The sequence below is a fragment of the Phyllobates terribilis genome, unplaced genomic scaffold (assembly GCF_046119375.1).
Source record: "Phyllobates terribilis strain yellow unplaced genomic scaffold, ASM4611937v1 Scaffold_1559__1_contigs__length_258526, whole genome shotgun sequence".
Classification (NCBI taxonomy): Eukaryota; Metazoa; Chordata; class Amphibia; order Anura; family Dendrobatidae; genus Phyllobates; species Phyllobates terribilis.
In genome coordinates this window covers 171,152-198,006 of record NW_027364319.1, presented here as the reverse complement: position 1 = coordinate 198,006, position 26,855 = coordinate 171,152, and the positions used below count along the sequence as shown (strand labels likewise).

Sequence of the window (26,855 nt, the reverse complement as noted above, 5' to 3'; positions counted from 1 at the left end):
CAGAAAAAGTCGTCATCACGTGGTTGCACTTGGCCACCTTAATCCCTTCAGACATAAAAACATAGTCAATTCGGGAAACACTACGTCCACTATCTGATATGTATGTGAACTTATCACTTGGCCCAACCATCAGACCAGCATCCGTGTAGCGTAAATCCTGCACAATCTGATTTAAAATATTAGACGTAACATCAGTCCTACCTTCCGTAGAGCTCTTACGATCTTTTGCGGATCTGACACAATTAAAATCTCCAGCCACTATAGTGAAGTCTCTGCCTGGTAAAAACAACTTTAGAGACTCCAAAAACCCAACTCTTGCTTGTTTATCAGCAGGGGCATAAACATTAAAAACCCGTACCCGCTGACCTAAAAAATCCACTAATAAAAACAAACATCTCCCAGGTATGATTACTTTAAACTCTAAAACCTTTAGACTGGAATTACACAGTAAAATGCCCACCCCTTCATTCCTGTTTTCTGAGCATGGGGACCAAAAAGATTGCCCCTTATTCCACTCACTCTCATGCGGGGCAGATTTAATTACACATTCCTGCAGACAGACAATATCTGCATTCACACTCTCAATGTAATCCAGTATCCCTGCTCTCCTACAAGCAGAACCAATCCCTCGTACATTCAGAGAAGCAACACACAACTGTAGCACCCTGAGGATTCGGCTGCTACAGGGGTATTGCACCTCAACCCAGAGGTGTGATATTCCACTCCCGGGTAAGGATGGAGTGTGGAACTGAGCTCAGATAGACTGCATGCACTACATACATCCCATTCCAGAGGAGCAGGCCGACGGTACTCCCACTTAGAAATGTGCAGGTACAACCGAGCCTGTTCCTGGCTGGAGTGGGAGGGGGGTGGTACATCCCATGTAGTGTAGGGGCAGATAGGGGGAGCAGTCTGGGTAAGTGATAGGAGCTCATTGGGTGCTGGTCACCTGAGCTCACACATAGAGGGATATATAAGGAGGGCACCAACTTAGATCAGGGTCAGACGCTGAGAACAAGTCAGTTGGAGAGGAGAGAGAAGGAAACAGCAGCCCTGGAGAGAGAGAGAGTGGAGCAGAGAAAGACCCAGAGGGGGAAGACTGAAGGGACCCAAGAACCCAAATTAGAGCACCGGGTGAGGAGTCAGCAAGAGGGTACCGGAACCCAAGCTGGTGGGGGCAAAGACATTCCCCAGCCAGAGACCGGAGACCGTGGGCAGTGTCTGTCACGGTCACCCACCACATTCACCCCGAAGGCACACCACATGAAGGGTCAGGGAACCCAGGGCCAAGGGTGTCCCAAAAGAAGGCCCGAGGGAGCTGGACCTAGGTGAATCACTGGTGGGGACGGCTGAAGAAAGGACAGAGGGAGAGCTCAGGGCCACGCTCTGGACTTGTTTGGGGGTTGGCTGGATCCAGGACCTGGTGGACGCAGCACGGCTCGGGTGGTCACTAGCAGCTGGAGTGACCAGTACAACATCTGCAGTAAGTAAACACCCTTAACTGCACAACCCGAGTCTGTCTTCATTGCCGGCTGCACCGCACCACCACAACCCCCATCCTCTGCGCCTGTCCCCTCTGAGGCTATACCCCTCCCGTTGGGGGTTATCTCACCAAGCTGCGCACCCACCATCAGCCTCAGCGGACCCTGCAGCAGCGGCGGCCACAGTGACCGCATCACAACGGGTGGCGTAGTCGACACAAAAGAACTTTAATAACATCTGTAGGACTGCCACATAACACTGAGCTTGACGCCCTGGGCACGGGACCGGGTCACAGCCGCTCGGAGACTACAACCCCCCCCCATCTGATCCGGTGCCGGGTATTCCCCTCAAAAAGGAATATGTCCCAGGGGGCGCGTCAACTTTGGCGTAGTCGGCAGGATTACGTGCCCGCAACACCCGGGTACTGCGTGCCTGAAGAAAAGTGCAAGTTTACCTCAGAAAGAAGTCTCCCGCCGGTTCCGGAGGGTCCACGCCATCGGACTCCATCACCAGTCGTTTCCCGCCGATTGTCCGCCATTTCCAGCTTGTTCCCGACATCTGCAGAGTTTCCCGCCACTGGGCGACGCTTCCCGCCAAAACCGCAGATTTCCCGCCTTGGAAGAGCAGCGGACGCCATTATGGGCGTGCCAAAGGAGGGCAAGAGGCCACCTCCCATCGTGGGCCAGGACAGAAAATGGCGCCAAAAGTGGAAACCGCCCCCACCAACAGAGACTGTGATGCTGGAGGTGTCTGTCAGCGTGAAAGAACTCCCCCTGGAGCTGACAGTCACCGAGTTGCCCCGGGACCGCCCTCTAAGTGGGAGGAGACGAAAGAGAAGAGAAAAGATGGGTGTCGCTTGGAGCAGTCTGGAGCGAGCGCACCCGGAGGCAAGAGGTCTAACAAGGAGTAGCGGAGAAGCTCACCCGGAGATGGAGAGAAAGCAGAACAGCACCGGCCCGCTGGCCAGGAGTCTGCTAGAGACCGAGGAAGGAGGGCAGAGCAGCACCGGCCCGCTGGCCAGGAGCCTGCCGGAAGCCGAGCAGAGCAGCACCGACCCGATGGTCAGGAGCCTGCTAGAGTCCACAACCCCGCTAGGTCTAGCGGAGATCCTAGCGCAGCTCCCCCGAGACCGGGAGTGTGCACAGACTGCCCTGGAGGGCCTCGCACGGAGGATGGCCCGGGTACAGCGAAAGACATTGGCGGAGTGGAGCCGTGAGATGGCCCAGCAAACCAAGACCCGGAGCACGCCAGCCGAGATGAGGAAGCAGACCGCCTCTGAGGATGGCGCGGGAGGACCCAAGGTCGGAGACGGCGCCGAGAAGGGAGCCGGACGCAAGGAGGCAGGTAAAGGGGACGCCTATACCCCAAGCCGTGAAACCGCCCACCTGCCCCAGCTCCCCGTCGCAGAGCCCGAAAGTCCCCCTGCTGTGCCCGAAAACGCCATGTCACCGACGCAGACTAGGCCCCAACCGGAAGCCGCCGCCGCGACCCCTGTGACGTCACACGCCTCGACCCCGAGCGTGACCAAGCAGGAAGTACCACCAGCCTGGTCGCAGGGCCTAGAATTCCCGGGCGTCGCATCACCAACAGCGCCCCCTACCTCCGCGGAGCCTCCGGCCTGGTCGCAAGGCCAGGTAGCCCAGGGCGCCGCCGTATTAACGGTGCCCTTCACCTTCCAGGTGCCCCAGGCCTGGCCGCAAGGCCTGGGCAACCCGGGCGCCACCACCACCGCGCCCATAAGACCAAGAGTGCCGCATCTGGGAGGAGCCAGAGGACCCGGACGGGTCTGAAGAAACATCATATCAAGAAAGAGCAGGAGGAAGACGCCGTTGAGTGCGGCAGAGCAGGAGCTGTAAATAGTTACCCAATCGGGGTATATAGAAACTGAAACTGTTGAAAATAGTCCCCGTTGGGACCAAGGAACTGTTTACCCGTTAACCCCTTCATCCTACAGGCTGAGGACTGTGAGCAGCCATTCCCTTCCCTCTACCTGGCCGAGGACTGAGAGCGGCCAACTTTCCCTGTAAATAGTTGCGCGTCCTAAAGCGCCCCCTACCGGTTTTATAGAAAACCAGATTTTCTAAGAGACTGTCGCACTTTTCCCGGACACACGTTGCACAGTGTCCGGAGGAGGAACCAGAGACAAGAGAAGTCTACGAGAATGTTTATATAAAAAGTTTTATATATATATAATGTTTATATGTTTTATATGTTCATATAAAAATTTTGTATGTTTTGGTGTTTTATGTCTTACAGCCCGAGGACGTGCTGTGATTTACCAGGGGGGAATGTAGCACCCTGAGGATTCGGCTGCTACAGGGGTATTGCACCTCAACCCAGAGGTGTGATATTCCACTCCCGGGTAAGGATGGAGTGTGGAACTGAGCTCAGATAGACTGCATGCACTACATACATCCCATTCCAGAGGAGCAGGCCGACGGTACTCCCACTTAGAAATGTGCAGGTACAACCGAGCCTGTTCCTGGCTGGAGTGGGAGGGGGGTGGTACATCCCATGTAGTGTAGGGGCAGATAGGGGGAGCAGTCTGGGTAAGTGATAGGAGCTCATTGGGTGCTGGTCACCTGAGCTCACACATAGAGGGATATATAAGGAGGGCACCAACTTAGATCAGGGTCAGACGCTGAGAACAAGTCAGTTGGAGAGGAGAGAGAAGGAAACAGCAGCCCTGGAGAGAGAGAGAGTGGAGCAGAGAAAGACCCAGAGGGGGAAGACTGAAGGGACCCAAGAACCCAAATTAGAACACCGGGTGAGGAGTCAGCAAGAGGGTACCGGAACCCAAGCTGGTGGGGGCAAAGACATTCCCCAGCCAGAGACCGGAGACCGTGGGCAGTGTCTGTCACGGTCACCCACCACATTCACCCCGAAGGCACACCACATGAAGGGTCAGGGAACCCAGGGCCAAGGGTGTCCCAAAAGAAGGCCCGAGGGAGCTGGACCTAGGTGAATCACTGGTGGGGACGGCTGAAGAAAGGACAGAGGGAGAGCTCAGGGCCACGCTCTGGATTTGTTTGGGGGTTGGCCGGATCCAGGACCTGGTGGACGCAGCACGGCTCGGGTGGTCACTAGCAGCTGGAGTGACCAGTACAACATCAGCAGTAAGTAAACACCCTTAACTGCACAACCCGAGTCTGTCTTCATTGCCGGCTGCATCGCACCACCACAACCCCCATCCTCTGCGCCTGTCCCCTCTGAGGCTATACCCCTCCCGTTGGGGGTTATCTCACCAAGCTGCGCACCCACCATCAGCCTCAGCGGACCCTGCAGCAGCGGCGGCCACAGTGACCGCATCACAACGGGTGGCGTAGTCGACACAAAAGAACTTTAGTAACATCTGTAAAGCTGCCACATAACACTGAGCTTGACGCCCTGGGCACGGGACCGGGTCACAGCCGCTCGGAGACTACAACCCCCCATCTGATCCGGTGCCGGGTATTCCCCTCAAAAAGGAATATGTCCCAGGGGGCGCGTCACAACGCCATCATAACAACAGGAAAAAATCTCCACCATACCCGATCCATCATGAACCAGGAGAAAACCCACTCCTGCCACCCACTTTTCTACGTATATCAGGCGACTCAGAACTCGAGTCCCTGTTAGAATAACCTGGTCTTAGGGAGACTGGATCTTCCTGCCCCCCAGACCAACACCCCTCCACCTTACTTCTTTTAATCACGGAGGCATAACTCTCCTCCTTGCCATCATCTTCCTCCTCATTTTCACTCCAATCACTGTTAACCCTATCACGCTGCTGAGGGGTTATAGTTCCATCCGAATCAGAATCCTCCTCCTCCAAAACCTCCATTTCCTCACCCCCATCTCTTCCCAAAACAGGATTCACTGACTCCGCCATATTAGACAAATCCATCCCATCACCCGGGCCATGCACATCAGCTACTTTGTTTATTACTTCCAGCCCCTCCCTCAAACCAACTTTCTTCTGGCTCCGCCCCTTTTCCTCCATCTTGGGCACCGCATGGTCTCTTCCCCTACCACCATCTTGTTTTTGGCTTTCCCCCTCTGAGTCTGAGCCTTCGCCCTCCTCCCCACTTTCCTGCCGAGTCTTCTTCTGCCTCTCTTCAGCGTCCACCTGTGACCTAGGAATCTGAGCCCACAATCTACATTTCCTTGCAAGGTGATCTGCATGTCCACACAAATCACACACCTTATTCATTGGGCAACCACTTGCAACATGCCCAGATTTCCCACAACCTCTACAAACATCACCTTGCACTGGACAATCTTTCTGAACATGTCCAAACTCATGACACTTCCTACAATATTCCATCTGTCCATTATAAAAACAAAATCCCCTTTCTCCTCCGATAGAAAACTGTGCAGGAATGCTCTTGGCACCCCCAATAGCTCTATCATCCGGTCTCAGTTTTACAACATATCTCCTCTTGCCATTTAGATAATTGTATTTGTTCTTCATTCTTCCCAAAAATTTAACCTCACTACAATACCGAGCTAAAAAATTGGAAACAGTCTCATCCGGAACTTTAGGGTTATACATGTGCACAACCACATACTTATATGTCTGCTGGAACAGAGGTTCCAGTGCAATAAACTCTAGGCATTTCAATTCCTTTTCTTCCTTCATTCGTACCAACTCCATGTAGACTCTCTGGCAAATACTCAAAGAAACAAAAGTGATATCATAAATTCCTTGTTTCTGAAAATCCTGCAGTGCCAATACATCCGTTACCTTCAAGCCATTAATGTTCTTCAAGACATCAACGCAAACTTGGTCCAAACCGATTTCTCCTTCATGACCTGCAGCCACCTTCAGACGGACCGAGTCCTCTAATCCACGTGTTTTCTCCACCATTTTTACAGCAGATAAACACAATCGCCGCTCAATCGCACACTAGGGCCCCACAAGGGGGAACCCCAGTCACAACTGCCCTCCAAACAACACCAGCAGCAGAAAACCACCACTGATCTTGCCAAAAGGCCGAGAAGCGATAACCAGAATTGGTTTCAAACTACGGAGCCACCCAAGGATCCTGAAAAGTCCATTTGTGGAGATGAGCTCCTGGACTCCCGTTAAGAAGACATGTTGTCATCCTCTAGATCCCTTACATGCCTGCACTTTTCGGCTTGCTGCTGCTGCAATCCACGCGTTTTAGATCTGCATAACTCCACCTCTTTAAACACAGCACCTTCACCCCCTGCTGTTCCCACCCGCCTCAACACCGTTGGAAGGGAGGAGAACCAATTAAGGCGGGGGGTGGGGTGGAACGAGCAGCTGTCTACCCTTAGCAGGAGGGCTCCTGATTACATACCTCTCCTGCTGCTGCTGCTGCTGGCTGTCCAGCAGCAGACTGAAGGTGGCTGCTGCTGTGCACAGGTATATAAAGGCTCAGAGCCTATTATGACACGCACAGCCAGCGTTCCATTGCCACATTCCATCTACTGCAGGCAGGATACCTGGCTGGCTGAATGTCGCTGAGAAGCTCACAGAGACCGCCATAAGCAACAGTTTAACAGAATGCCACAGACTAATCAACCAAACTTTTTGGGTTGGGTTCTCTTTTATAGTCTGCAGGCATTAAATGAAAGAAGTCAGTGTTCCAGCAGAAGGAGACAACGTTTCAGAAAAGGCATTGTAGCAAACCAAAAAAGAAATTTTAAGCGCAGCAGAGTAACCAGCGCACATACCTGTTAGCTCAGGTGAGTTTAAAAGGCTGCTGTTGATAACAAGGGCATTTGCTAAATAGATGGTGTGTGTGCAACAATATACTGAAAGGTCAATTATATTGTGCAGCTTATCTCACCACCTGTAGTTATTTAGGTGAAAGCTCCAAAATGCTTGCCTAATATGTCTGTTTATCCAAAAGGAAGTAAAAAGGGAGAGCTAGAAAGATAGCATTGCATCACATTACATGGCAATGCAATGCACAGTTGCTGAAGTTGAACCAAAATGAGCTTGTAATCTGGCTTCTGCAACTTTGAACATGAAAAATCCAATGAGGAGAAGAAAAGCAAAGCCAAAGAGTCCATCCCAAAATCCGACAAACAAGCAAAATGAACAAAAAACATTGAATTCAATTCTTTCTGATTTTAGAAACTGCATTAAAGAAGGGGTGCACCGGTCCTGGAGATACTGCAATACCAGGTCAATGCGTGGAGTGGACAGAGCAAGCTCTTTTTCCATCTCCCTGTTCTAAAAATCCATTTAATATATGGTCCCCAGATAGGGGACGTATCAGATATTAAACTGATAAGAACAGATACTACACTTGATCTTAGCCAAAAGGCCGAGAAGCGATAACCAAAATTGGTTTCAAACTACGGAGCCACCCAAGGATCCTGAAAAGTCCATTTGTGGAGATGAGCTCCTGGACTCCCGTTAAGAAGACATGTTGTCAACCTCTAGATCCCTTACATGCCTGCACTTTTCGGCTTGCTGCTGCTGCAATCCACGCGTTTTAGATCTGCATAACTCCACCTCTTTAAACACAGCACCTTCACCCCCTGCTGTTCCCACCCGCCTCAACACCGTTGGAAGGGAGGAGAACCAATTAAGGCGGGGGGTGGGGTGGAACGAGCAACTGTCTACCCTTAGCAGGAGGGCTCCTGATTACATACCTCTCCTGCTGCTGCTGCTGGCTGTCCAGCAGCAGACTGAAGGTGGCTGCTGCTGTGCACAGGTATATAAAGGCTCAGAGCCTATTATGACACGCGCAGCCAGCGTTCCATTGCCACATTCCATCTACTGCAGGCAGGATACCTGGCTGGCTGAATGTCGCTGAGAAGCTCACAGAGACCGCCATAAGCAACAGTTTAACAGAATGCCACAGACTAATCAACCAAACTTTTTGGGTTGGGTTCTCTTTTATAGTCTGCAGGCATTAAATGAAAGAAGTCAGTGTTCCAGCAGAAGGAGACAACGTTTCAGAAAAGGCATTGTAGCAAACCAAAAAAGAAATTTTAAGCGCAGCAGAGTAACCAGCGCACATACCTGTTAGCTCAGGTGAGTTTAAAAGGCTGCTGTTGATAACAAGGGCATTTGCTAAATAGATGGTGTGTGTGCAACAATATACTGAAAGGTCAATTATATTGTGCAGCTTATCTCACCACCTGTAGTTATTTAGGTGAAAGCTCCAAAATGCTTGCCTAATATGTCTGTTTATCCAAAAGGAAGTAAAAAGGGAGAGCTAGAAAGATAGCATTGCATCACATTACATGGCAATGCAATGCACAGTTGCTGAAGTTGAACCAAAATGAGCTTGTAATCTGGCTTCTGCAACTTTGAACATGAAAAATCCAATGAGGAGAAGAAAAGCAAAGCCAAAGAGTCCATCCCAAAATCCGACAAACAAGCAAAATGAACAAAAAACATTGAATTCAATTCTTTCTGATTTTAGAAACTGCATTAAAGAAGGGGTGCACCGGTCCTGGAGATACTGCAATACCAGGTCAATGCGTGGAGTGGACAGAGCAAGCTCTTTTTCCATCTCCCTGTTCTAAAAATCCATTTAATATATAGTCCCCAGATAGGGGACGTATCAGATATTAAACTGATAAGAACAGATTTTTTTTTAATTTGGCTATCCCCTGCAGAGGGATAAAACCGTTTATTAAAACTTTAACAAGTTACAAGCATAATTAGACAAATACCAAACGTTAAAAGACAAATGAAATTTACAAAGCAAAAAAATACAAAGATTTTAAATAATTAGGTTCCATTGGTCAACAAGCCATTTTTTGGAAATATGTACATTCTTCTTTTTGTCAATTAAATAATAAGTATACATTTCACATAAACATAAACTTAAAACATCATTCACTGATAAAACATCTTGTTTAAAAATAGCAATGTTGCGCGCTTTCCAGAGAGATGACTTGGCGCAGTTCACTGTCTTCCAAGCCATTGTGTACTGGTCCATTGTGGGGCATTCCATAAGTCCGTATAGCACAGTTTTATATGTAAAGTCCTTGAGGTCTGCCACCCTTTCCAGTAAGGGGAGCAGTCTTCTCCAGAAATCCTTTGCAAAATTACATGTCCATAATAGATGTTCCACCGTTTCCTCTTCTTGGCATCCGGCTCTTGGGCAGATGGCAGACCTCACAAATCCTCTTCTGTATTGGAATGCCCGGCAAGGAAGACAGCGGTGCATGCAACTCCAAGCCAGATCTCTCTGTTCATTAAAAAGATAAAAAACGTTAATCATTTTCCAGATAGACATAGATTTGTCATCATCATATCTGTCAACATTACATATTTCCTCACTTTTACGTATTTCTTTAATTAGCTTCTTACTATTTCTTAATTCCTCTATTTTCTTAGTCCCTAAATTAAAATCGGACACTATTTTCCTTAAAATCTCATAATGCGTCGACAAATTAAAAGCATGGGGCACAGATATATTAACTTCATACCATCCAAACTTTCTCATAAAAAATCCTGTATTAAAACGCATAAAAAAGGACCAATAGTGATTCTTAAAAAGGGCATTAAAACAGTAAACGAACAGATGGATTAAAAGAAACCTATTAAAATCTGGAAAATCTTTACCACCTTTTACTTTTGATTTCATCACGATTTCTCTTTTCAGCTTTTCCATTTTTGAGTTCCAAAAGAAGGTAAAACAGGTTTTGGTTATCTTTTTTAAAACATTAACAGGCGGGGGGAAAACCATGCTAAGATACAATAAAAGAGGTAAAATCACCATCTTTAAAACCAATACTTTACCCTCCATTGTAAGTCTCCTCATGTTCCACATACATATTTTCGTATTTACTTTCTGTGTAATTGTTTCCCAACTATTATAACCATCATTATTTTCAGTGAATGATATACCTAAAATGGAAATGGATTCGGAGACATTAATTGGTACATCACGTAAAATCATCCCCCCAACACTTAAAATGTTACACTTATTAAAATTGATTTTAAAACCAGAAGCTAGACAAAAGGATTGCACTTGATGGAGAGTGGCCGTAAGTGATGGTGCATCTGTACACAAGACCGCCACGTCATCCATGTAGCCTACAACCTTGGCCTCCAAACCACCGCTTCCAGGCAGAGGGACACCGCATATCTGTTTATTTTGGCGTATTGCACATAACATTGGTTCCAGTGCACAGATAAACAGTAGGGGGGACAGAGGGCATCCCTGTTTCACCCCTGACCGTAAAAATACCTCTTGTGTCTTAAAACCATTCACTAAAATCTTACTTGTACAATCCTTGTAAAATGCTTTAAGCGATAGTAAAAACCCTTCTGGTATGCCCATTTTCTCTAAAACTTTAAAAAGATAAAAGTGTGAGACACGGTCAAATGCTTTTTCAAAATCAATAGATAAAATCGCCATTTTCCCCTTTCTGTCTTTCACATCCTCAATACAGTCTTTCACTAAATTCAGATTGTCCCATATACTGCGCCCCGGCACCCCACACACTTGATTAGAATGAATAACTTTGCTGATGACTTCTTTTAGACGATTTGCACAAATTTTAGCCATTATTTTATAGTCACAATTTAAAAGTGTTATTGGTCTCCAGTTTTCTAATTTTGATTTATCGCCTTTTTTGTATAGGAGGGAGACTTCACCTTTCTTCCAGGAATTTAATAAAACCTTATTATTAAAAACCTCAGTAAACAAATAAAACAAATCATCTTTTAAAATATCATAAAAACATACATAAAATTCTATTGGGATGCCATCAGGACCAGGGACCTTTCCAGTTTTAAAACTTTTAATAGTTTTTAACACTTCTCGTTCCGTTAAAACTTGGGATAAAAACTCTTGGGATGCGGGATCTAAAACAGCTGTTAGTCCTTGCAGCGAATCATCCATTAATTTATTATCTATATTTTTTCCATTAAAAAGATTAGAAAAAAAAACCTCAACTTTACCCAGCATATTTTTTATATTATTCTCACCATCTATATGGTCAATTATCACTTTTTCTTTTTTATTTTTCCTAAAAAAATATCTGGAACACTTTTCATTTTCTTCTATATGTTGTACTCTAGAACGAAAAATGATCTCTTTTCCTTTTTGTTCTAGCCATTTTGAAATCTCTTCTTTTAAGTTTGAAATATCAAGTTGTACATCTATCCCATTGTCTCTGAGCTTAAATAATGTTTGTAGGCGGGTATTTAAAATTCTATATTCTTCATATTTTTCTTTGGCTCTACATATACTCTTTTTAATAAAAAAGTCTTTTATTTTTACTTTCATTCTATCCCACCATACACTCATAGTCTCATTTGTTTTTTTCCCTTTTCTACATTTCCTATAAAACTCAATAAAATCTGATAAAATCTGCGGGTCGGTTAAAAGGGATACGTTCATTTTCCAGCTTTTCTTACCACATTTTTTGTTGTCATTTACTTTTATGGTAAAGGATAAAAGTTTATGGTCTGAAAATATATTAGTTAAAACTTCACATTTGGCAGGTATTGTTTTATCTGAACCAAAAATAAAATCAATCCTAGAGCTACAATTAGCATTGCTCCAAGTGAAACCGGCATCCTCTGGGCTGTCACTATGACACTCTTTATATATGTCTATCAATTTAGCATCTTTGACTATATCATGTAGCATACCTGAGGTTTTATCGTAGTTCCTGCTTACAGAGCTGGAGCGCCGGTTTTCACCTTTTAAAACACAATTAAAATCCCCTGCTAAGATAAAAGGTTCAGAGTTATTAATAAATAATGGTAAAAGATCAAGCATTTCGGCTCTTTCATTTTTCTCTGGGGATCCATAAAAATTTAAAAACTGCCATCTAATACCATCAATAAAAGCTTTCACTAATAAAATACGACCTGGTAAAATTTCCTGAATAAAATCAATTAAAACGTTCCCTTTAAAAAGTATGGCTACACCCGCTGATCCTGCAGCATTCGATCCGGACCAGACAGATGGCCCACACTTCCACTCATCTTTATATTTTTGATATGACATTTCATGTGGGATATTACATTCTTGCAGAAAAAATACAGATGCAGTAAAACACGTAAAAAAATTAAAAAGAGCAGTTCTTCTCGTGTTAGATTTTATGCCTCTCACGTTGAGGGAAATACCTTTGAGTTCAGCCATCATTAGAAAATGTAGAAATTTTACTTAGGTAACTAAGAGCAACGGATTTACCTGTCCGATGAACCTGATCAGACCACTGGGCTTGCGCCTCCCTCCTCATCTGATAGTATCGTCACGAGAGTCTCCGTGGAGGAGGAAAGATTACCACATTTATATAAACCCGACGCTACACTGGCATAGCTCGGAGGGCTGGCTGGCAGAACCCGCTGGGTCTCCATTGGCTGGCCATGCAGTTCCTCATCAGGTGGGTCCCCGAGGGGTTCCGCCGCCCCTGTTTGACCTGTAGAAGGTCGTCCTATAGGAGGAGGTTGCGCACAAGGCAGAGCCTCTGACTCTTCAGAGTCAGCAAGATCCCGGTCCCCACCTGTAGCAGCGGAGACCGAAACCCCTGAGGGTCCAGCGTCCACGTCCCCTTCTGGAGAAGTGTCCATCTGTTCACCTCCTGCTGCCTCCTCCGAACCACCCTTTTTCTTTTTCTTAGGACCCACCTTTATCCACTCAGCGCCCTCAGCACTAGGAGACCCAGACTGGGCATGGGCTTCTGTGTCGGCCTTTTGCCGGTCCCTTTTGACCTTACCAGTAGTGCCCTTCTGCTCCTTCTCAGCCCTCCTTTTGGACTCCCGCAGGTCCTGCAGCCAGGTTTTGGGATTTGGTATTTTACCTGTCATAGACTCTGGAGACACTTCACTATTTGGTACGCCCTTATTGTCTCCAGAGGCTCCAGGTTGTTGTTCCTCCTCCTGAGGGGTGGTCTGATCTTTTGGTCCTTGGTCGGACGTCTTGGACTTCCCCTTTTGCTCATCTTCCCGAAATCTGTGAGGGCAAGAAAAATAAAAGTGACCTGGAGTCTGGCAAAAACTGCATTTCTTTTCCTTAGGGCATTCTTTTGTCTCATGTTCTTCACTAGCACAATTTCTACATGATACATGACAGTTTTCTTTTGAATGACCATAGCGCCCACAATTTCTGCAATATACTGGCATCCCAGAAAAGAAGAAATCCCCATTTGTTTGCCCAATTTTGAAACGGGCAGGGGGGAGCCGTATACCACCTGGTGTATTTGGATCTCTTGTACACTTCACAAGGAATTTCCACTTAGATGTCCATATGTTATATTCGTTTAATATCTTCCCAATACATTTAACACTTTTAAAATAAATTGCTAGAAATGACATTACTTCTGGAGCAGAAACAAAGGGCGAAAATATTTTTACAATAACCAGTCTTACCTCATCCAGGACGTGCTCAACAATTTGTATCCCTTTCAAAACAGGACTATTTTCAACTTTTTTTAACTTTTCTAGTACATCTCTAAAAATACCTTCTCCGGTGAATGTGATGTCATAGTCACCTCTTCTGGGATAATCCTGGATGGAGAGAATTTCATTCCTTTGTACGCCAAGAAGGTTCCTGAGCACGTCCTGGACTACATACCCTAATTTCCTCATATCCGAGCCACCCGCCGTGAAGTGAACTCGGATAGAGTTTTTTAGCCTCGCATAAAGAGGCACGAGGTTAGGGTCAACCTCCATGGAAAAACGCAACAAGGTTGCAAATTGCAGCCGCTTGCAATCTGCGCTCCCAGTGTTCTTGCAGCGAAAAACACCTGGAAGCTGGGGGATCGCAACTCGTTACCCTGGGACTAAGCCCTCTCCCTAATAGCAGCAAGCAGGTTAAGTCCACCAAAGTGGACGATCCTGCCAGACCAAGGAGAGGGGTACCCGAGTGCCCTTCAACTACAATCTCCTGCAATAAAGCACTTGATCGTAGCCAAAAGGCCGAGAAGCGATAACCAGAATTGGTTTCAAACTACGGAGCCACCCAAGGATCCTGAAAAGTCCATTTGTGGAGATGAGCTCCTGGACTCCCGTTAAGAAGACATGTTGTCAACCTCTAGATCCCTTACATGCCTGCACTTTTCGGCTTGCTGCTGCTGCAATCCACGCGTTTTAGATCTGCATAACTCCACCTCTTTAAACACAGCACCTTCACCCCCTGCTGTTCCCACCCGCCTCAACACCGTTGGAAGGGAGGAGAACCAATTAAGGCGGGGGGTGGGGTGGAACGAGCAGCTGTCTACCCTTAGCAGGAGGGCTCCTGATTACATACCTCTCCTGCTGCTGCTGCTGCTGGCTGTCCAGCAGCAGACTGAAGGTGGCTGCTGCTGTGCACAGGTATATAAAGGCTCAGAGCCTATTATGACACGCGCAGCCAGCGTTCCATTGCCACATTCCATCTACTGCAGGCAGGATACCTGGCTGGCTGAATGTCGCTGAGAAGCTCACAGAGACCGCCATAAGCAACAGTTTAACAGAATGCCACAGACTAATCAACCAAACTTTTTGGGTTGGGTTCTCTTTTATAGTCTGCAGGCATTAAATGAAAGAAGTCAGTGTTCCAGCAGAAGGAGACAACGTTTCAGAAAAGGCATTGTAGCAAACCAAAAAAGAAATTTTAAGCGCAGCAGAGTAACCAGCGCACATACCTGTTAGCTCAGGTGAGTTTAAAAGGCTGCTGTTGATAACAAGGGCATTTGCTAAATAGATGGTGTGTGTGCAACAATATACTGAAAGGTCAATTATATTGTGCAGCTTATCTCACCACCTGTAGTTATTTAGGTGAAATCTCCAAAATGCTTGCCTAATATGTCTGTTTATCCAAAAGGAAGTAAAAAGGGAGAGCTAGAAAGATAGCATTGCATCACATTACATGGCAATGCAATGCACAGTTGCTGAAGTTGAACCAAAATGAGCTTGTAATCTGGCTTCTGCAACTTTGAACATGAAAAATCCAATGAGGAGAAGAAAAGCAAAGCCAAAGAGTCCATCCCAAAATCCGACAAACAAGCAAAATGAACAAAAAACATTGAATTCAATTCTTTCTGATTTTAGAAACTGCATTAAAGAAGGGGTGCACCGGTCCTGGAGATACTGCAATACCAGGTCAATGCGTGGAGTGGACAGAGCAAGCTCTTTTTCCATCTCCCTGTTCTAAAAATCCATTTAATATATGGTCCCCAGATAGGGGACGTATCAGATATTAAACTGATAAGAACAGATACTACACTTGATCTTAGCCAAAAGGCCGAGAAGCGATAACCAGAATTGGTTTCAAACTACGGAGCCACCCAAGGATCCTGAAAAGTCCATTTGTGGAGATGAGCTCCTGGACTCCCGTTAAGAAGACATGTTGTCAACCTCTAGATCCCTTACATGCCTGCACTTTTCGGCTTGCTGCTGCTGCAATCCACGCGTTTTAGATCTGCATAACTCCACCTCTTTAAACACAGCACCTTCACCCCCTGCTGTTCCCACCCGCCTCAACACCGTTGGAAGGGAGGAGAACCAATTAAGGCGGGGGGTGGGGTGGAACGAGCAGCTGTCTACCCTTAGCAGGAGGGCTCCTGATTACATACCTCTCCTGCTGCTGCTGCTGCTGGCTGTCCAGCAGCAGACTGAAGGTGGCTGCTGCTGTGCACAGGTATATAAAGGCTCAGAGCCTATTATGACACGCGCAGCCAGCGTTCCATTGCCACATTCCATCTATTGCAGGCAGGATACCTGGCTGGCTGAATGTCGCTGAGAAGCTCACAGAGACCGCCATAAGCAACAGTTTAACAGAATGCCACAGACTAATCAACCAAACTTTTTGGGTTGGGTTCTCTTTTATAGTCTGCAGGCATTAAATGAAAGAAGTCAGTGTTCCAGCAGAAGGAGACAACGTTTCAGAAAAGGCATTGTAGCAAACCAAAAAAGAAATTTTAAGCGCAGCAGAGTAACCAGCGCACATACCTGTTAGCTCAGGTGAGTTTAAAAGGCTGCTGTTGATAACAAGGGCATTTGCTAAATAGATGGTGTGTGTGCAACAATATACTGAAAGGTCAATTATATTGTGCAGCTTATCTCACCACCTGTAGTTATTTAGGTGAAAGCTCCAAAATGCTTGCCTAATATGTCTGTTTATCCAAAAGGAAGTAAAAAGGGAGAGCTAGAAAGATAGCATTGCATCACATTACATGGCAATGCAATGCACAGTTGCTGAAGTTGAACCAAAATGAGCTTGTAATCTGGCTTCTGCAACTTTGAACATGAAAAATCCAATGAGGAGAAGAAAAGCAAAGCCAAAGAGTCCATCCCAAAATCCGACAAACAAGCAAAATGAACAAAAAACATTGAATTCAATTCTTTCTGATTTTAGAAACTGCATTAAAGAAGGGGTGCACCGGTCCTGGAGATACTGCAATACCAGGTCAATGCGTGGAGTGGACAGAGCAAGCTCTTTTTCCATCTCCCTGTTCTAAAAATCCATTTAATATATGGTCCCCAGATAGGGGACGTATCAGATATTAAACTGATAAGAACAGATACTACACTTGATCTTAGCCAAAAGGCCGAGAAGCGATAACCAGAATTGGTTTCAAACTACGGAGCCACCCAAGGATCCTGAAAAGTCCATTTGTGGAGATGAGCTCCTGGACTCCCGTTAAGAAGACATGTTGTCAACCTCTAGATCCCTTACATGCCTGCACTTTTCGGCTTGCTGCTGCTGCAATCCACGCGTTTTAGATCTGCATAACTCCACCTCTTTAAACACAGCACCTTCACCCCCTGCTGTTCCCACCCGCCTCAACACCGTTGGAAGGGAGGAGAACCAATTAAGGCGGGGGGTGGGGTGGAACGAGCAGCTGTCTACCCTTAGCAGGAGGGCTCCTGATTACATACCTCTCCTGCTGCTGCTGCTGCTGGCTGTCCAGCAGCAGACTGAAGGTGGCTGCTGCTGTGCACAGGTATATAAAGGCTCAGAGCCTATTATGACACGCGCAGCCAGCGTTCCATTGCCACATTCCATCTACTGCAGGCAGGATACCTGGCTGGCTGAATGTCGCTGAGAAGCTCACAGAGACCGCCATAAGCAACAGTTTAACAGAATGCCACAGACTAATCAACCAAACTTTTTGGGTTGGGTTCTCTTTTATAGTCTGCAGGCATTAAATGAAAGAAGTCAGTGTTCCAGCAGAAGGAGACAACGTTTCAGAAAAGGCATTGTAGCAAACCAAAAAAGAAATTTTAAGCGCAGCAGAGTAACCAGCGCACATACCTGTTAGCTCAGGTGAGTTTAAAAGGCTGCTGTTGATAACAAGGGCATTTGCTAAATAGATGGTGTGTGTGCAACAATATACTGAAAGGTCAATTATATTGTGCAGCTTATCTCACCACCTGTAGTTATTTAGGTGAAAGCTCCAAAATGCTTGCCTAATATGTCTGTTTATCCAAAAGGAAGTAAAAAGGGAGAGCTAGAAAGATAGCATTGCATCACATTACATGGCAATGCAATGCACAGTTGCTGAAGTTGAACCAAAATGAGCTTGTAATCTGGCTTCTGCAACTTTGAACATGAAAAATCCAATGAGGAGAAGAAAAGCAAAGCCAAAGAGTCCATCCCAAAATCCGACAAACAAGCAAAATGAACAAAAAACATTGAATTCAATTCTTTCTGATTTTAGAAACTGCATTAAAGAAGGGGTGCACCGGTCCTGGAGATACTGCAATACCAGGTCAATGCGTGGAGTGGACAGAGCAAGCTCTTTTTCCATCTCCCTGTTCTAAAAATCCATTTAATATATGGTCCCCAGATAGGGGACGTATCAGATATTAAACTGATAAGAACAGATACTACACTTGATCTTAGCCAAAAGGCCGAGAAGCGATAACCAGAATTGGTTTCAAACTACGGAGCCACCCAAGGATCCTGAAAAGTCCATTTGTGGAGATGAGCTCCTGGACTCCCGTTAAGAAGACATGTTGTCAACCTCTAGATCCCTTACATGCCTGCACTTTTCGGCTTGCTGCTGCTGCAATCCACGCGTTTTAGATCTGCATAACTCCACCTCTTTAAACACAGCACCTTCACCCCCTGCTGTTCCCACCCGCCTCAACACCGTTGGAAGGGAGGAGAACCAATTAAGGCGGGGGGTGGGGTGGAACGAGCAGCTGTCTACCCTTAGCAGGAGGGCTCCTGATTACATACCTCTCCTGCTGCTGCTGCTGCTGGCTGTCCAGCAGCAGACTGAAGGTGGCTGCTGCTGTGCACAGGTATATAAAGGCTCAGAGCCTATTATGACACGCGCAGCCAGCGTTCCATTGCCACATTCCATCTACTGCAGGCAGGATACCTGGCTGGCTGAATGTCGCTGAGAAGCTCACAGAGACCGCCATAAGCAACAGTTTAACAGAATGCCACAGACTAATCAACCAAACTTTTTGGGTTGGGTTCTCTTTTATAGTCTGCAGGCATTAAATGAAAGAAGTCAGTGTTCCAGCAGAAGGAGACAACGTTTCAGAAAAGGCATTGTAGCAAACCAAAAAAGAAATTTTAAGCGCAGCAGAGTAACCAGCGCACATACCTGTTAGCTCAGGTGAGTTTAAAAGGCTGCTGTTGATAACAAGGGCATTTGCTAAATAGATGGTGTGTGTGCAACAATATACTGAAAGGTCAATTATATTGTGCAGCTTATCTCACCACCTGTAGTTATTTAGGTGAAAGCTCCAAAATGCTTGCCTAATATGTCTGTTTATCCAAAAGGAAGTAAAAAGGGAGAGCTAGAAAGATAGCATTGCATCACATTACATGGCAATGCAATGCACAGTTGCTGAAGTTGAACCAAAATGAGCTTGTAATCTGGCTTCTGCAACTTTGAACATGAAAAATCCAATGAGGAGAAGAAAAGCAAAGCCAAAGAGTCCATCCCAAAATCCGACAAACAAGCAAAATGAACAAAAAACATTGAATTCAATTCTTTCTGATTTTAGAAACTGCATTAAAGAAGGGGTGCACCGGTCCTGGAGATACTGCAATACCAGGTCAATGCGTGGAGTGGACAGAGCAAGCTCTTTTTCCATCTCCCTGTTCTAAAAATCCATTTAATATATGGTCCCCAGATAGGGGACGTATCAGATATTAAACTGATAAGAACAGATACTACACTTGATCTTAGCCAAAAGGCCGAGAAGCGATAACCAGAATTGGTTTCAAACTACGGAGCCACCCAAGGATCCTGAAAAGTCCATTTGTGGAGATGAGCTCCTGGACTCCCGTTAAGAAGACATGTTGTCAACCTCTAGATCCCTTACATGCCTGCACTTTTCGGCTTGCTGCTGCTGCAATCCACGCGTTTTAGATCTGCATAACTCCACCTCTTTAAACACAGCACCTTCACCCCCTGCTGTTCCCACCCGCCTCAACACCGTTGGAAGGGAGGAGAACCAATTAAGGCAGGGGGTGGGGTGGAACGAGCAGCTGTCTACCCTTAGCAGGAGGGCTCCTGATTACATACCTCTCCTGCTGCTGCTGCTGCTGGCTGTCCAGCAGCAGACTGAAGGTGGCTGCTGCTGTGCACAGGTATATAAAGGCTCAGAGCCTATTATGACACGCGCAGCCAGCGTTCCATTGCCACATTCCATCTACTGCAGGCAGGATACCTGGCTGGCTGAATGTCGCTGAGAAGCTCACAGAGACCGCCATAAGCAACAGTTTAACAGAATGCCACAGACTAATCAACCAAACTTTTTGGGTTGGGTTCTCTTTTATAGTCTGCAGGCATTAAATGAAAGAAGTCAGTGTTCCAGCAGAAGGAGACAACGTTTCAGAAAAGGCATTGTAGCAAACCAAAAAAGAAATTTTAAGCGCAGCAGAGTAACCAGCGCACATACCTGTTAGCTCAGGTGAGTTTAAAAGACTGCTGTTGATAACAAGGGCATTTGCTAAATAGATGGTGTGTGTGCAACAATATACTGAAAGGTCAATTATATTGTGCAGCTTATCTCACCACCTGTAGTTATTTAGGTGAAAGCTCCAAAATGCTTGCCTAATATGTCTGTTTATCCAAAAGGAAGTAAAAAGGGAGAGCTAGAAAGATAGCATTGCATCACATTACATGGCAATGCAATGCACAGTTGCTGAAGTTGAACCAAAATGAGCTTGTAATCTGGCTTCTGCAACTTTGAACATGAAAAATCCAATGAGGAGAAGAAAAGCAAAGCCAAAGAGTCCATCCCAAAATCCGACAAACAAGCAAAATGAACAAAAAACATTGAATTCAATTCTTTCTGATTTTAGAAACTGCATTAAAGAAGGGGTGCACCGGTCCTGGAGATACTGCAATACCAGGTCAATGCGTGGAGTGGACAGAGCAAGCTCTTTTTCCATCTCCCTGTTCTAAAAATCCATTTAATATATGGTCCCCAGATAGGGGACGTATCAGATATTAAACTGATAAGAACAGATACTACACTTGATCTTAGCCAAAAGGCCGAGAAGCGATAACCAGAATTGGTTTCAAACTACGGAGCCACCCAAGGATCCTGAAAAGTCCATTTGTGGAGATGAGCTCCTGGACTCCCGTTAAGAAGACATGTTGTCAACCTCTAGATCCCTTACATGCCTGCACTTTTCGGCTTGCTGCTGCTGCAATCCACGCGTTTTAGATCTGCATAACTCCACCTCTTTAAACACAGCACCTTCACCCCCTGCTGTTCCCACCCGCCTCAACACCGTTGGAAGGGAGGAGAACCAATTAAGGCGGGGGGTGGGGTGGAACGAGCAGCTGTCTACCCTTAGCAGGAGGGCTCCTGATTACATACCTCTCCTGCTGCTGCTGCTGCTGGCTGTCCAGCAGCAGACTGAAGGTGGCTGCTGCTGTGCACAGGTATATAAAGGCTCAGAGCCTATTATGACACGCGCAGCCAGCGTTCCATTGCCACATTCCATCTACTGCAGGCAGGATACCTGGCTGGCTGAATGTCGCTGAGAAGCTCACAGAGACCGCCATAAGCAACAGTTTAACAGAATGCCACAGACTAATCAACCAAACTTTTTGGGTTGGGTTCTCTTTTATAGTCTGCAGGCATTAAATGAAAGAAGTCAGTGTTCCAGCAGAAGGAGACAACGTTTCAGAAAAGGCATTGTAGCAAACCAAAAAAGAAATTTTAAGCGCAGCAGAGTAACCAGCGCACATACCTGTTAGCTCAGGTGAGTTTAAAAGGCTGCTGTTGATAACAAGGGCATTTGCTAAATAGATGGTGTGTGTGCAACAATATACTGAAAGGTCAATTATATTGTGCAGCTTATCTCACCACCTGTAGTTATTTAGGTGAAAGCTCCAAAATGCTTGCCTAATATGTCTGTTTATCCAAAAGGAAGTAAAAAGGGAGAGCTAGAAAGATAGCATTGCATCACATTACATGGCAATGCAATGCACAGTTGCTGAAGTTGAACCAAAATGAGCTTGTAATCTGGCTTCTGCAACTTTGAACATGAAAAATCCAATGAGGAGAAGAAAAGCAAAGCCAAAGAGTCCATCCCAAAATCCGACAAACAAGCAAAATGAACAAAAAACATTGAATTCAATTCTTTCTGATTTTAGAAACTGCATTAAAGAAGGGGTGCACCGGTCCTGGAGATACTGCAATACCAGGTCAATGCGTGGAGTGGACAGAGCAAGCTCTTTTTCCATCTCCCTGTTCTAAAAATCCATTTAATATATGGTCCCCAGATAGGGGACGTATCAGATATTAAACTGATAAGAACAGATACTACACTTGATCTTAGCCAAAAGGCCGAGAAGCGATAACCAGAATTGGTTTCAAACTACGGAGCCACCCAAGGATCCTGAAAAGTCCATTTGTGGAGATGAGCTCCTGGACTCCCGTTAAGAAGACATGTTGTCAACCTCTAGATCCCTTACATGCCTGCACTTTTCGGCTTGCTGCTGCTGCAATCCACGCGTTTTAGATCTGCATAACTCCACCTCTTTAAACACAGCACCTTCACCCCCTGCTGTTCCCACCCGCCTCAACACCGTTGGAAGGGAGGAGAACCAATTAAGGCGGGGGGTGGGGTGGAACGAGCAGCTGTCTACCCTTAGCAGGAGGGCTCCTGATTACATACCTCTCCTGCTGCTGCTGCTGGCTGTCCAGCAGCAGACTGAAGGTGGCTGCTGCTGTGCACAGGTATATAAAGGCTCAGAGCCTATTATGACACGCGCAGCCAGCGTTCCATTGTCACTTTCCATCTACTGCAGGCAGGATACCTGGCTGGCTGAATGTCGCTGAGAAGCTCACAGAGACCGCCATAAGCAACAGTTTAACAGAATGCCACAGACTAATCAACCAAACTTTTTGGGTTGGGTTCTCTTTTATAGTCTGCAGGCATTAAATGAAAGAAGTCAGTGTTCCAGCAGAAGGAGACAACGTTTCAGAAAAGGCATTGTAGCAAACCAAAAAAGAAATTTTAAGCGCAGCAGAGTAACCAGCGCACATACCTGTTAGCTCAGGTGAGTTTAAAAGGCTGCTGTTGATAACAAGGGCATTTGCTAAATAGATGGTGTGTGTGCAACAATATACTGAAAGGTCAATTATATTGTGCAGCTTATCTCACCACCTGTAGTTATTTAGGTGAAAGCTCCAAAATGCTTGCCTAATATGTCTGTTTATCCAAAAGGAAGTAAAAAGGGAGAGCTAGAAAGATAGCATTGCATCACATTACATGGCAATGCAATGCACAGTTGCTGAAGTTGAACCAAAATGAGCTTGTAATCTGGCTTCTGCAACTTTGAACATGAAAAATCCAATGAGGAGAAGAAAAGCAAAGCCAAAGAGTCCATCCCAAAATCCGACAAACAAGCAAAATGAACAAAAAACATTGAATTCAATTCTTTCTGATTTTAGAAACTGCATTAAAGAAGGGGTGCACCGGTCCTGGAGATACTGCAATACCAGGTCAATGCGTGGAGTGGACAGAGCAAGCTCTTTTTCCATCTCCCTGTTCTAAAAATCCATTTAATATATGGTCCCCAGATAGGGGACGTATCAGATATTAAACTGATAAGAACAGATACTACACTTGATCTTAGCCAAAAGGCCGAGAAGCGATAACCAGAATTGGTTTCAAACTACGGAGCCACCCAAGGATCCTGAAAAGTCCATTTGTGGAGATGAGCTCCTGGACTCCCGTTAAGAAGACATGTTGTCAACCTCTAGATCCCTTACATGCCTGCACTTTTCGGCTTGCTGCTGCTGCAATCCACGCGTTTTAGATCTGCATAACTCCACCTCTTTAAACACAGCACCTTCACCCCCTGCTGTTCCCACCCGCCTCAACACCGTTGGAAGGGAGGAGAACCAATTAAGGCGGGGGGTGGGGTGGAACGAGCAGCTGTCTACCCTTAGCAGGAGGGCTCCTGATTACATACCTCTCCTGCTGCTGCTGCTGCTGGCTGTCCAGCAGCAGACTGAAGGTGGCTGCTGCTGTGCACAGGTATATAAAGGCTCAGAGCCTATTATGACACGCGCAGCCAGCGTTCCATTGCCACATTCCATCTACTGCAGGCAGGATACCTGGCTGGCTGAATGTCGCTGAGAAGCTCACAGAGACCGCCATAAGCAACAGTTTAACAGAATGCCACAGACTAATCAACCAAACTTTTTGGGTTGGGTTCTCTTTTATAGTCTGCAGGCATTAAATGAAAGAAGTCAGTGTTCCAGCAGAAGGAGACAACGTTTCAGAAAAGGCATTGTAGCAAACCAAAAAAGAAATTTTAAGCGCAGCAGAGTAACCAGCGCACATACCTGTTAGCTCAGGTGAGTTTAAAAGGCTGCTGTTGATAACAAGGGCATTTGCTAAATAGATGGTGTGTGTGCAACAATATACTGAAAGGTCAATTATATTGTGCAGCTTATCTCACCACCTGTAGTTATTTAGGTGAAAGCTCCAAAATGCTTGCCTAATATGTCTGTTTATCCAAAAGGAAGTAAAAAGGGAGAGCTAGAAAGATAGCATTGCATCACATTACATGGCAATGCAATGCACAGTTGCTGAAGTTGAACCAAAATGAGCTTGTAATCTGGCTTCTGCAACTTTGAACATGAAAAATCCAATGAGGAGAAGAAAAGCAAAGCCAAAGAGTCCATCCCAAAATCCGACAAACAAGCAAAATGAACAAAAAACATTGAATTCAATTCTTTCTGATTTTAGAAACTGCATTAAAGAAGGGGTGCACCGGTCCTGGAGATACTGCAATACCAGGTCAATGCGTGGAGTGGACAGAGCAAGCTCTTTTTCCATCTCCCTGTTCTAAAAATCCATTTAATATATGGTCCCCAGATAGGGGACGTATCAGATATTAAACTGATAAGAACAGATACTACACTTGATCTTAGCCAAAAGGCCGAGAAGCGATAACCAGAATTGGTTTCAAACTACGGAGCCACCCAAGGATCCTGAAAAGTCCATTTGTGGAGATGAGCTCCTGGACTCCCGTTAAGAAGACATGTTGTCAACCTCTAGATCCCTTACATGCCTGCACTTTTCGGCTTGCTGCTGCTGCAATCCACGCGTTTTAGATCTGCATAACTCCACCTCTTTAAACACAGCACCTTCACCCCCTGCTGTTCCCACCCGCCTCAACACCGTTGGAAGGGAGGAGAACCAATTAAGGCGGGGGGTGGGGTGGAACGAGCAGCTGTCTACCCTTAGCAGGAGGGCTCCTGATTACATACCTCTCCTGCTGCTGCTGCTGCTGGCTGTCCAGCAGCAGACTGAAGGTGGCTGCTGCTGTGCACAGGTATATAAAGGCTCAGAGCCTATTATGACACGCGCAGCCAGCGTTCCATTGCCACATTCCATCTACTGCAGGCAGGATACCTGGCTGGCTGAATGTCGCTGAGAAGCTCACAGAGACCGCCATAAGCAACAGTTTAACAGAATGCCACAGACTAATCAACCAAACTTTTTGGGTTGGGTTCTCTTTTATAGTCTGCAGGCATTAAATGAAAGAAGTCAGTGTTCCAGCAGAAGGAGACAACGTTTCAGAAAAGGCATTGTAGCAAACCAAAAAAGAAATTTTAAGCGCAGCAGAGTAACCAGCGCACATACCTGTTAGCTCAGGTGAGTTTAAAAGGCTGCTGTTGATAACAAGGGCATTTGCTAAATAGATGGTGTGTGTGCAACAATATACTGAAAGGTCAATTATATTGTGCAGCTTATCTCACCACCTGTAGTTATTTAGGTGAAAGCTCCAAAATGCTTGCCTAATATGTCTGTTTATCCAAAAGGAAGTAAAAAGGGAGAGCTAGAAAGATAGCATTGCATCACATTACATGGCAATGCAATGCACAGTTGCTGAAGTTGAACCAAAATGAGCTTGTAATCTGGCTTCTGCAACTTTGAACATGAAAAATCCAATGAGGAGAAGAAAAGCAAAGCCAAAGAGTCCATCCCAAAATCCGACAAACAAGCAAAATGAACAAAAAACATTGAATTCAATTCTTTCTGATTTTAGAAACTGCATTAAAGAAGGGGTGCACCGGTCCTGGAGATACTGCAATACCAGGTCAATGCGTGGAGTGGACAGAGCAAGCTCTTTTTCCATCTCCCTGTTCTAAAAATCCATTTAATATATGGTCCCCAGATAGGGGACGTATCAGATATTAAACTGATAAGAACAGATACTACACTTGATCTTAGCCAAAAGGCCGAGAAGCGATAACCAGAATTGGTTTCAAACTACGGAGCCACCCAAGGATCCTGAAAAGTCCATTTGTGGAGATGAGCTCCTGGACTCCCGTTAAGAAGACATGTTGTCAACCTCTAGATCCCTTACATGCCTGCACTTTTCGGCTTGCTGCTGCTGCAATCCACGCGTTTTAGATCTGCATAACTCCACCTCTTTAAACACAGCACCTTCACCCCCTGCTGTTCCCACCCGCCTCAACACCGTTGGAAGGGAGGAGAACCAATTAAGGCGGGGGGTGGGGTGGAACGAGCAGCTGTCTACCCTTAGCAGGAGGGCTCCTGATTACATACCTCTCCTGCTGCTGCTGCTGCTGGCTGTCCAGCAGCAGACTGAAGGTGGCTGCTGCTGTGCACAGGTATATAAAGGCTCAGAGCCTATTATGACACGCGCAGCCAGCGTTCCATTGCCACATTCCATCTACTGCAGCAGGATACCTGGCTGGCTGAATGTCGCTGAGAAGCTCACAGAGACCGCCATAAGCAACAGTTTAACAGAATGCCACAGACTAATCAACCAAACTTTTTGGGTTGGGTTCTCTTTTATAGTCTGCAGGCATTAAATGAAAGAAGTCAGTGTTCCAGCAGAAGGAGACAACGTTTCAGAAAAGGCATTGTAGCAAACCAAAAAAGAAATTTTAAGCGCAGCAGAGTAACCAGCGCACATACCTGTTAGCTCAGGTGAGTTTAAAAGGCTGCTGTTGATAACAAGGGCATTTGCTAAATAGA

At 46.0% G+C, this 26,855-nt stretch overlaps 11 non-coding genes across 11 annotated transcripts; all 11 read right to left on the bottom strand.

The window, feature by feature from the left end:
* Positions 1–7,584: 7,584 nt before the first annotated feature.
* On the bottom strand, positions 7,585–7,775 carry LOC141244349 (U2 spliceosomal RNA). Its single transcript, XR_012308278.1, has one exon. It is a non-coding gene; the product is annotated as a U2 spliceosomal RNA (small nuclear RNA).
* A 1,112-nt stretch (positions 7,776–8,887) lies between these two features.
* On the bottom strand, positions 8,888–9,075 carry LOC141244422 (U2 spliceosomal RNA). The gene has a single exon (XR_012308345.1). It is a non-coding gene; the product is annotated as a U2 spliceosomal RNA (small nuclear RNA).
* Positions 9,076–15,465: 6,390 nt separating this feature from the next.
* LOC141244348 (U2 spliceosomal RNA) lies at positions 15,466–15,656 on the bottom strand. The gene has a single exon (XR_012308277.1). It is a non-coding gene; the product is annotated as a U2 spliceosomal RNA (small nuclear RNA).
* A 1,115-nt stretch (positions 15,657–16,771) lies between these two features.
* Positions 16,772–16,962, bottom strand: LOC141244347 (U2 spliceosomal RNA). Its single transcript, XR_012308276.1, has one exon. It is a non-coding gene; the product is annotated as a U2 spliceosomal RNA (small nuclear RNA).
* A 1,115-nt stretch (positions 16,963–18,077) lies between these two features.
* On the bottom strand, positions 18,078–18,268 carry LOC141244346 (U2 spliceosomal RNA). The gene has a single exon (XR_012308275.1). It is a non-coding gene; the product is annotated as a U2 spliceosomal RNA (small nuclear RNA).
* Positions 18,269–19,383: 1,115 nt separating this feature from the next.
* Positions 19,384–19,574, bottom strand: LOC141244345 (U2 spliceosomal RNA). The gene has a single exon (XR_012308274.1). It is a non-coding gene; the product is annotated as a U2 spliceosomal RNA (small nuclear RNA).
* A 1,115-nt stretch (positions 19,575–20,689) lies between these two features.
* On the bottom strand, positions 20,690–20,880 carry LOC141244344 (U2 spliceosomal RNA). Its single transcript, XR_012308273.1, has one exon. It is a non-coding gene; the product is annotated as a U2 spliceosomal RNA (small nuclear RNA).
* A 1,115-nt stretch (positions 20,881–21,995) lies between these two features.
* LOC141244342 (U2 spliceosomal RNA) lies at positions 21,996–22,186 on the bottom strand. The gene has a single exon (XR_012308271.1). It is a non-coding gene; the product is annotated as a U2 spliceosomal RNA (small nuclear RNA).
* Positions 22,187–23,298: 1,112 nt separating this feature from the next.
* LOC141244341 (U2 spliceosomal RNA) lies at positions 23,299–23,489 on the bottom strand. The gene has a single exon (XR_012308270.1). It is a non-coding gene; the product is annotated as a U2 spliceosomal RNA (small nuclear RNA).
* A 1,115-nt stretch (positions 23,490–24,604) lies between these two features.
* LOC141244340 (U2 spliceosomal RNA) lies at positions 24,605–24,795 on the bottom strand. The gene has a single exon (XR_012308269.1). It is a non-coding gene; the product is annotated as a U2 spliceosomal RNA (small nuclear RNA).
* Positions 24,796–25,910: 1,115 nt separating this feature from the next.
* On the bottom strand, positions 25,911–26,101 carry LOC141244338 (U2 spliceosomal RNA). The gene has a single exon (XR_012308268.1). It is a non-coding gene; the product is annotated as a U2 spliceosomal RNA (small nuclear RNA).
* Between the last annotated feature and the right edge of the window lie 754 nt (positions 26,102–26,855).